Consider the following 8,034-nt stretch of genomic DNA (forward strand, 5'->3'; position numbering starts at 1 on the left):
CATGATGTGTTTCTGCAGGACCCAACTCAGTTGATGCTATCAAGTAATCACTCATTTTGTGCAACTTCAGTGTTTCCACAGCCAGGGCCCCTGACTGGGATTCGGCCCTTTTAATATTTTAGTAGTGGAGATGATATGGGCAAGTGGGTGGTTAGCGGCAGAGGGACACTAACTTCTGCGGTCTCTCTGTTGGTATTTAAAATGTTAAGGTGAAGCCCAATTAAAATATTAGGAATGAAAGGTTGTATACTTAACTCTTGCTCATCTCATTTCATTTCTGTAAAGTATAGAATAAAGGTTGTGGAACACATTTACAGCACAGAACACTTGCTGAACTGCTGAATATGTAATCTTAAACCAGCACTACCAAATGCAGTGACTTCTTCTGAGACAGTATTTCAGGATGCAGATTCAGCAGCAGGAGGTCCAAGTGAGCCCAGTTTGACCTCTGAGCCTTTGGAGTCCAATAGACATGAATTTTAAAGCATACAAAATACAGATCAAAGTAGAATTGTCAAATTTGAAGACTCTGACCTAGAAGTAGAAGGATGTTGGAAGATATTTGTTTTTTTATTTCATCTGACTACAATTCAAGCAATAATTTAGAGCCTGCCATGGGAGCAAGTTTTCTGCAAAACAGTTTGAGGCTTCCATGTTGCAGAAAGTGGAAACAGTAATAGGGAAAGGGCAACCAAAAATAAACTTTTTTTTTTTTTTTTTTTTTAATTCCTGGTCAGGGAAGGGCAAAAAAAGAAGACCTCCAGACTGCAAAACCCTCCTGGAGGAGCTCTTGATCCCAAACGTTCTCAATTTCCCCACACTTAAACTTCCATTCCAAGTTATGCTCTTGCTATTTTTTTTTTCTAGCAGTAGTCTAAATAAAAGGCTGTTAAGTAAGGAGAGATGGAACCTGAAGGTCTGTGGCCTACCTCCTTTCATGCAAACTTGGGGATTCTCCTTTATATCCTATCCCCCATTTTTTCCCATGAGCCCCCTCCCCCTTCCACTGTTTCTGGTCTCTAAGCTCTTATTAGGGACCAAAGGCCCTCTCTTACCTCCCCTGATACCTTACCCCTGAGTGGTTCAGAATAACTCTTTAAAAAATCTCCTCTGATATTTCTGTTTTCAAGCACTATAACACTGTACCCCTGCCATGACACAGATCTTCTCCAAACAAGTATCCTTTCACTAACTCCATGCCTCATCCTTCTCACTTTTCTCTATCAGCAATCCACCAAATAACCCTTAAATCTTCTTTTCCATTTCTTCTTGAAATATCTTAGTCCAAAGCTAGGTTTACTAACAGACTTACATAAGCCACCTAAAATTAAGTACAATCCTAAACCTTTTTTGAAGAACATGTTCAGACTGTCGGATGTAATTCCTTATCAGTTTCACTGCTATAAATTTTCTTCAAATTTGGTTGGTCACTCCACTGAAATCCCTAATCAAAGCTGCTCTGAAATCCTAGTTCATCTGTCACCCACCCATTATTCCATTGGTTCAAAAAGCTTCCTGTACCATTCCTACAGATATTAATGTTGACTAAATCCCTATTCTCACCCAACTATTCACCTAGAATTAAAGCTGCCAGCCTTATTTCTCCCAGGCAAATTAAAAAATCCGAATATAAAAATCCAATAACCTGTAAAAATAAAAAATCCAGTAACCTGTAAGAGGGAAGGGACTGTAAAGAGCACACAAGGAAAGAAGGATAATAGTCGTGTTTTGTCTACTTGGTCACCAGGGAAGAAATTAGACACTAGGATGCAAGGTGCACAAGCTGAAGGTGCAAAGGTTTCTCTTCCCTTCCAGTAATACGACAAAGAAGCTCCAGGCAATCACTGATGTGAGAAGTTACTCGCCTTGTGTTAGACCTATTAATTTTGTCTGTGTCTCAGGCTCCCTGCTGCAGTTTCAACAACTCACAAAGAGCAGCAAAGCTCTTTGCTCTTTCTTTAGCTGTGTTTAAAAACTGCCAATTACTTGCATATGACCTGTGGACTCCAGCATGGAAAGAGAGGTCATGCACCACACAGCCATGAAAAGCTGTGATCTTCACTGTACCAGGCACTCCAGGGACCATCTTGGCATGCTATCCAACGCACAGACTCCTTCAGCCTTTCCCCAGTGACATGGTGGGCAGGGGCAGGCAATGATGAGATCTGACTCAGCTCCTACTATCTCACACACAGGATCAGAGAGAAATTCATAGGTTTTCACAAAACCCTGAGTGTCTGCAGGTCACAAATACTATTGATTTTCAAATAGATCTGCAGATTTAGCTGGAGGAGAACTCTGATTTTCACAACAAGACTAGAGTCCACCCCACCACAAGGGCTGGAGAGCTGCACCAGTACACTCCAGGCACATCTGCCAGCTTGACAGCCTAGAGACCACAGTCTCAGGTGTATGGCACATGGCTCTGCCTGGGTATCAGGAGGTACCAGAGTGATTTCTACATCAGTTTACCACTGTGTGCCAAGTAGCTTTGGATAGCTATCTACAATGGAACAGTATGAAATAAAATTTTATGCCAGAGAAGATAAATGGGGAAATCATGAGCCTTGAACTGGTAGTGATTTCCTTGTAGGAAAGCCACCCACTAGCTATCAGAAATTGCTGACCTTTCATCTACTACCTCATGCTCAGGTACAATCTAACCAGATCCCCTTCTGGATTAAGATTTCATTTTCTTGCATATCTCAGTAAGATTAGACAGCACTGCAGTGTTGTAAGATTACAACACAGTAAGATTGAACAGAGGCTTTAATTTCAGAATAACCACAACTTCAGAATAACCACTTAAATCCATACCAGTCAAATCCTCAGAAACATCCATGCAGAAAAGCATTCTCAACCCTCTAATCTACATTGTCTCAGCAAGAGAAATCTGGACAGAAAAGACTGTTAAAGAGTCCAGATATGTTGCACATGCAGTGATGTGTTACTGAATATCATTAGGTCAATCTTATAAGTGGAAAGCAGATGGTACACAAAATATTTTTATTCAGCCACAAAATCAGGTCCCATTGATTTAATAAATCCTTCTCTACTAACCCATTATCAGCCCAGGACTATGTAACCTTCTCACTCAGGCCAGGCAGTATCACGTGTAGTACTGTTGAAGTGGTAGTAACTTGAATTAACAGAGACCTCAACAGACGCTGGGGGATAGAGCTTTAACAAAATTTCAATACAAATAAACTACCTATGACATCATTTATGCTGGAAACATTTAAGTTCTTCCCCAGACTGTCTCCACAGACCTGACAAGTTGTTTTCCTGTCAAAAACTCCATCAAAACCACACTTTACTAGAGATTTTTCTTTTTTATTAATTGCTAAAATAATCATAGAGTCATAGAATATCCTGAGCTGGAAGGGACCTACAATGAGTCCAACTCCTGGCTTCACACAGCACCACTCAAAAATCGGACCCTATGTCTGAGAGCATTGTCCAAACACTTCTTGAACTCTGAAAGGCTCCCTGCCATGACCACCACCCCAGGGAGCTTGTTGCAGTGCTTAACCACCCTCTCTGTGAAGAACCTTTTCCTAACACCCAGCCTGACCCTCCCCTGTCCCAGCTTCATGCTGTTCCCTCCTGTTGCTGTCCCCAGAAAGCAGAGCTCACCACCTGCCCCTCTGCTCCCCTTGTGAGGGGAGGCTGCTATGAGGCCTCCCCTCAGTCTGCTCTGCTCTGGGCTGAACAAACCAAGTGACCTAAGCCGCTCCTCATACATCTTCCCCTATAGACCCTTCACCATATTTGTAGAGCTCTGGACACTCTCTGATAGTCTTTCTTATATTGTGGCACCCAAAACTGCACAAAGTGCCTGAGGTGAAGATGTGCCATTGCAGAGTAGAGCAAGACAATCCTTTCACTCGACTGGCTAGCAATGCCGTGCTTGGTGCACTCTAAAGTATTTGTTAAAGATTTCTTTTAAAGTTGTCATAAAGATTTATTGTTAGAAACTGGATAACACCTACCAAATATTTGTCTTTCTTCATCAGAACACCATTACTTAAGACTATACTCATATATGTATTTTAGAAGATCCTATAGACATCTGCTGGGCATTCTTCAATAATTTCATATGTGGTATTTTTATGATTTGCTTCTGTGAACTCCTGAATTTTATTTTCAACTCTTCAAAATAACCTTAGTGAAAGAATTTGTTGGCCCCCAGGTAAAAATTTATTTGGATTAAGGAAGGGTGTTTTTTAAAGGGTATTTTTTTCATCAGTCCTCCTGGTCAGAGGGAAGGGGGTTGAAAGGGCCAGATGAATCTGGTAAATTAACAGATGGTTACAGGACTGGTGCCACAGATAGGGGGTTGGCTACTTAGACCATGGGACACACTTTGAGAAACTTGGTCTGCTGGGGGCTGATGGAGTCCAGTTGTTAGATTGGAGTTGCAGGGGGAGGGAAATTTCAATCCATCCTGCTCCTCCCAGTTTGATGCTGGTGTCAGCAAAAGATGCCCTGAGCCTGACGAAGGGTCACAGTTCAACAGGAGAGTACCTGAAGAGGAGCACAAAGGAATTCCAGCCCCAAAGCCAGTATATCAGCTTCATCAGGGGCCCAGCTTAAATGTCTCTATGTCAACACATGTAGCATGGTAAATAAATGAGAAGTTAGATATATATGCGCCCTTACAGGGCTATGACCTCACTAGCATTGAAGAGATGTGGTGGGATGGCTCCCATGACTGGAGTTTAGGATGGAAGGATACAGGCTTGTTAGGAAGGATGTGCAAGGGAGACAAGGAAAGGACATCACCTTCTATGTCAATGAGCAGTGAGTGCATGGAGCTCTGTCTGGGGATTAATGAGGAGCTGAATGAAATCTTATAGATCAGGATTAAAGGGAAGTCCAGAACAGAGAGCATTAAAGTGGGGGTCTGCTAAAAGCCACACAATCAGGAAGACCAAGCACATGAAGCCCCCTGTAGACAGATAGAAGCAGCCTCACATTGACAAGCCCTGGTCCTTATGCTGGACTTCAACTACATCAATATCTATTGGAGGGCCAACACAGCAGGGCACAGGCAATCCATGAAGTTCCTGGAATACATTGATGATAACTTCCTTCTCCAAGTGATATAGGAGCCAGTGAGGAGAGGTGCTATGCTGGATTTCATTCTCACCAACAAGTAGGGGCTGGTTGGGAATGTGAAGCTCAAGAGCAGCCTTGGCTGCAGTGACCATGAAATGCTGGAGTTTAGGATCCTGAAGGAAACAAAGGAGAAGAGTGAGCTCTCTACTCTGGACTTTGGGAGAGCACACTTTGGCCTGTTCAGGGATCTGCTTTTTAGAGTACCACAGGACAAAGCCCTGGAGGGAAGAGGGGCCCAAGAAAGCTGGCTAATATTCAAGGGTCACCTCCTCAAAACTCAGGAGCAATGCATCCCAGCAAAGAGGAAGTTGGGCAAAACCACCAGGAGGCCTGCATGGATGAACAAGGAGTTCCTGGCCAAACTCAAATAGAAAAAGGAGGCCTACAGAGGGTGGAAGCAAGGACAGATAGCCTTGGAGGAATACAGAGAAACTGTCTGAGCAGCCAGGGTATAGGTTAGCAAGAGCCCTGTTAGAATTAGGAAAGCAAGTGCCCTGTTAGAATTAAATTTGGCCAAGGGCATCAATGGCAATACAAAAGGCATCTATAGGTATGTCAGTGATAAAAGGAAGACTAGGGAAATTGTGGGCCCTTTCCAGATGGAAATGGGAGACCTGGTTACCCAGGATATGGGGAAGGCTGAGGTAGTTAATGACTATTTAGCCTCAGTCTTCACCTGCAAGAGCTTAGGCCACATAGCCCAAGTCCCTGAAGGGAAAGGCAGGGACTGGGAGAATGATGAACCATCCACTATAGGAAAAGATAAGGTTCAAGAACATCTAAGGAACCTAAAGTTGCACAAGTCCATGGGACCTGATAAGATGCATACGAGGGTCCAGAGGGAAATGACTGACATAGTTGCTGAGCCGCTGTCCATCATATTTGAGATGTCATGGCAGTCAAGTGAAGTTTCTACTGACTGGAAGAGGGGAAACATATTAATTTTTAAAAAGGAAGACCTGGGGAACTACAAGCCAGTCAGTCTCACCTCTGTGCTTGTCAAGATGATAGAGCAGATCCTCCTGGAAACTATGCCAAGGCACATGGAAAATAAGGAGGTGATTGCTGACAGCCAATGTGGCTTCACTAAGGTAAGATCATGCCTGACAAATCTGGTGGTCTACATTGAGGTTAAAGCAGTGATGGGTAGGGGAAGAGTAACTGAAACCATCTACCTGGACTTGTGTAAAGCATGTGATACTATTCTGCATTATATCCCTGTCTCTAAATTGGGGAGACATGGATTTGATGGATGGACCATTCAGTGGGTAAGGAATTGTCTGGATGTGGTTGCGGTCAACAGCTCAGTGTCCAAGTGGAGATCAATAACAAGTGGAGTCCTCAGGGGTCAGTATTGGGACTGGCGCTCTTTAACATCTTTGTCGGTGACATGGACAGTGGGATTGAGAGCACCCTCAGCAAGTTTGCCAATGACAACAAGCTGTGTGGTATGGCTAACATGCTGAAGGGAAGGAATGACATCCTTGACAAGCTCAAGAGGTGAGCACATACAAACCTCATGAAGTTCAACAAGGCAAAGTGCAAGGTCTCGAACCTGAGCTGGGGCAATCCAAAGAACAAATACAGGCTGGGTGGAGAATGGATTGAGAGCAACCTTGATGAGAAGGACCTAGGGGTATTGGATGATGTAAAGCTTAATATAAGCAAGCAACATACACTTGCAGCCCAGAAAGCCAACCATATCCTGGGCTGCATCAAAAGAAGCGTGGCTGGCAGGCTGGGGAAGGTGATTGTCCCCCTCTACTCTGCTCTCATGAGACCCCACCTGGAGTACTGCAATCAGCTCTTTTTTCCCCAGTATAAAGGACACAGACCTATTATAACAAGTCCAGAGGAGGACTATGAGCATGTTCAAAGGGCTGTAACACGTTTCTCATGAAGACAGGCTGAGGGAGCTGGGACTGTTCAGCCTGGAGAAGAGATGGCTCCCTCCAGGGAGACCTTTATTGGCCTTCCACCTAAACAGGGCCTACAAGAAAGCTGGAGAGGGACACTGTCAGGGAGTGTAGTGATAGGACAAGGAGCAATGGTTTCAAACTAAAAGAGGGCAAATTTAGAACAGATATTTAGAAGAGATTCTTTTCTCTGAGGGTAGTGTGGCACTGGAACAGGTTGCCCAGAGAAGCTGTGGATGCCTCATCCCTGGAAGTGTTTGAGACTGGGTTGGATGAGGTTTTGAGCCCTGCCTATGGCAGCGGAAGTGGAATTAGAGGATATTTAAGGTCTACTTCAACTCAAAACAAACAAACAAACAAATAAATAAATAAATAAAGCTACTCTGCTTTGAAATGCATTTCACTTTCAAGACAATTAACTTTGCAAATGTGTTCTCACCTGGAATTATTCAGGGAACAGCTAATTTCTTGTGTAGACAAACTCTGATGAACTTCCACAGCTCCCATAAGATGCAGAAAGTATTATCACCATTGCACAGATGGTAAATTTGAAGCAAAACACCAAGGGAAAACACAGTCATTGACAGGAATTAGACATCCATTCTTGCACACACATTTGTGATCAGATACCCCATTTCAGTACCTTACAGGGGTATATTCTTCCAAAGTGCTGAAACATCTGGTTGAAACAAAAAGATTTGCTATCCAAAGAAAATTGTCATATGGTTATATTTAAATAAATCCTAACAAATTTATTTATTAGGTATCTATAACTAAAATTGGTTTTCTATTTTATATAATTGTTGCTTATAAGCAGAAAATTCAGTAAAGCATAAAGTTTCTGATTTGGATAGGTAATCCCAGTTTATTTCTGAGACAATAAACTAATAAAGGCTGTTAACTTATGTAGCTACTTTAAAAACTGTATGAAGCCATAATCTTGTTGTGTGGTAGACAGCTTCTCAGCTGTTCTCCTTAATATGATATTTCATATCTC

This window comes from Oxyura jamaicensis, chromosome 1 (assembly GCF_011077185.1).
Source record: "Oxyura jamaicensis isolate SHBP4307 breed ruddy duck chromosome 1, BPBGC_Ojam_1.0, whole genome shotgun sequence".
Taxonomy (NCBI): domain Eukaryota; kingdom Metazoa; phylum Chordata; class Aves; order Anseriformes; family Anatidae; genus Oxyura; species Oxyura jamaicensis.